The 2,846-nt window shown below is 37.8% G+C and overlaps 1 non-coding gene and 1 pseudogene across 1 annotated transcript; both read right to left on the bottom strand.

The window, feature by feature from the left end:
- Positions 1-1,323: 1,323 nt before the first annotated feature.
- On the bottom strand, positions 1,324-1,451 carry LOC138419847 (small nucleolar RNA SNORA40). Its single transcript, XR_011249104.1, has one exon. It is a non-coding gene; the product is annotated as a small nucleolar RNA SNORA40 (small nucleolar RNA).
- A 397-nt stretch (positions 1,452-1,848) lies between these two features.
- LOC138419490 (TATA box-binding protein-associated factor RNA polymerase I subunit D pseudogene) lies at positions 1,849-2,846 on the bottom strand (annotated as a pseudogene).

Genomic DNA, 2,846 nt, shown 5'->3' with positions numbered 1-2,846 from the left:
GACGAGACTTATCAACTGAACAACAATTAAAGAGGAGGGGGATGAGTTTCAACAGGGACTAAGACTTCTGGTGTTGGTACCCCAACAGAGAACGAACTCCTGGAAAGTTAAGTTGCTAAGTCCATGGACTGTGGCCCACCAGGCTCCTCTGTCCATGGGATTCTCCAGGCAAGAATAGTGGAGTGGGTTGCCATTTCCTTCTCCACTCCTGGAAAGAGAAATGGCAATACATCTAGTAAACAGACATCCCCAAAAAGCTTTGTAGGAAAATTTCTCTCAGGAAGTATCTTTTAGGTCAGAATAAGATTTCGAGGAAGTGACGCAGTGTGAAATAAGTCATCATGTTTCAAAAGAAAAGAGCAGCTGGTATGAAGCTTAATTTATTTATTTTAATTGGAAGCTAATTACTTTACAATATTGTATTGGTTTTGTCATACATAAACATGAATCCGCCACAGGTGTACACATGTTCCCCATCCTGAACCCCCCTCCCATCTCCCTCCCCATACCATCCCTCTGGGTCATCCCAGTGCACCAGCCCCAAGCATCCTGTGTCATGCATTGAACCTGGACTGGCGATTCGTTTCATATATGATATTATACATATTTCAAAGCCATTCTCCCAAATCATCCCACCCTCGCCCTCCACCACAGAGTCCAAAAGACTGTTCTGTACATCTGTGTCTCTCTTGCTGTCTCAAATACAGGGTTATTGTTACCATCTTTCTAAATTCCATATATATGCGTTAGTATACTGTAATGGTGTTTTTCTTTCTGGCTTACTTCACTCTGTATAATAGTCTCCAGTTTTATCCACCTCATTAGAAGTGATTCAAATGTATTCTTTTTAATGGCTGAGTAATACTCCATTGTGCATATGTACCACAGCTTTCTTATCCATTCGTCTGCTGACGGACATCTAGGTTGCTTCCATGTCCTGGCTATTATAAACAGTGCTACAATGAACACTGGGGTACACGTGTCTCTTTCAATTCTGATTTCCTTGGTGTGTATGTCTAGCAGCGGGATTTCTGGGTCGTATGTCAGTTCTATTCCAGTTTTTTAAGGAATCTCCACACTCTTCCTATAGTGGCTGTATTAGTTTGCATTCCCACCAACAATGCAAGAGGGTTCCCTTTTCTCCACACCCTCTCCAGCATTTACTGCTTGTACACTTTTGGATAGCAGCCATTCTGACTGGCATGAAATGGTACCTCATTGTGGTTTTGATTTGCATTTCTCTGATAATGAGTGACGTTGAGCATCTTTTCATGTGTTTGTTAGCTATCTGTGTGTCTTTTTTTTTTTTTCCCCCTTATGGATCATGTTCCTTCTTATCTGTATCAAAACTCATACTGAACAATGAGTTGTGGGTTGCAAAAGAGGATTTACTTTCGCACTTGTTTGTTAAGTCTTTGTCCACAAATTAAACAAAAACAAACACAAGTGCTACCGTAAAATACATTATATACAGTGGTGATGAAAATGATATTTGAAATACAGGTAATTAGGAAGGGAAAATTAAGTTATTACAGTACTCAGCATTTCACACTAAACTCATCTAAGTAAAACAAAAACAGGAAGTTGTAGGTCCCCTAAGGTGAAAAAAAAATTTGTTTATGCAAACTTTTCAAGATTACAATCTGTTATTTGATTCAGTGCTCAAATGGTACCTTTAAGTTCTCTTACCTAGAAATAAAACATCATAGGCAAAAACAGTAGGACTTTGTTTATTATTTGTAAACTCAGTCTCTGCAGTAACAGCTTCAATTTTTTCTACATAATTTTTCTTATAATTACTACTTCAAGAGTTTCACAAATCTGTTTAAGTATTCTTTATTTTCTTACAGGGTTGTTTTTTTCCAAGGCTGGCCTATATAGACACTTATCTTCGCTTTTATTCTGTTTACCTTGTCTGGTATTTATAATCCTATCTCTCTTCAGGCCATTTTGTCCTCTGTCCAGTGTTTAGATTTTGATGTTCTCTTTTTAAGCAAAGCAGTTTCTTCAGTATATTCCTCTTGATCCAAATATACATTCTTCTTTGGAAATTCAGAACTTATTATGAAATAACTATTCTCCACCAACTTAATATCACATTCATCATGTTCAAGGTTTGCTGCAATCTCCTCCTCTGCTGCTGGCTCTTCAATAGGAGAGAGAGATCCATCATCATCCAAGTGTCTGTATCTTCAACTATCAAGGTCTTCTTTTTCTAAATCTTCAGCAACATTCATCTGTTTCAAGGATTCCTTGAGGTAGTATTCATACTTCAGTTTTTCAAGGTAGTTAAAAAATCCTCTTGCCACTGCTTGCTCAAAGGTTAAAATTTTTCTCCAAGGTAATGGTTTTCTTCCATTTTCTGATTCTAAAAATGGTCTTTTGTCTTTAAATTGTTTCTCAGTTAATTTGTGAGTATCTAGTGGTTCTCCTTCCTTTTGGTCTTCCCACTGATCTTTCCGTTGGCTTGTATTTCTTCTTTTTACCTTTACGTTTCTTATTTTTGAATCTTTCAAAAATAGCCTTTAAAGTCAGTGGTCTTGGCTCTATAGATGAGTCACTAGATGACTCTGTTGCCTGAGTACTTTTGGGTATGTGAACGAACTTTCTAATAGTGTTTCTTTGCCATCGTTTAGGTGGGACAGGAACACACTGAGTTTTAAACAAGCTGCTACCAGAGGAAGAGTTGTCACTTTGATTCTCAGTTTCCACAGCTGAATCAGATGCCGTTGTATAGTTAAGAGAATCCATTCTTGATCCAAGTCCCTCTCAAATTATCTTTTGCTTTCAATAGATTTCTGACCATGTAAAATCTGGTAAATGTTGTGTAGTTTCCTGCGCCGGCT

The sequence above is a fragment of the Ovis canadensis genome, chromosome 14 (genome assembly GCF_042477335.2).
Source record: "Ovis canadensis isolate MfBH-ARS-UI-01 breed Bighorn chromosome 14, ARS-UI_OviCan_v2, whole genome shotgun sequence".
In the NCBI taxonomy this organism is placed as follows: domain Eukaryota; kingdom Metazoa; phylum Chordata; class Mammalia; order Artiodactyla; family Bovidae; genus Ovis; species Ovis canadensis.
Note: the sequence above shows the minus strand (reverse complement) of the source record. Positions and strands in the feature narration are given on the sequence as shown.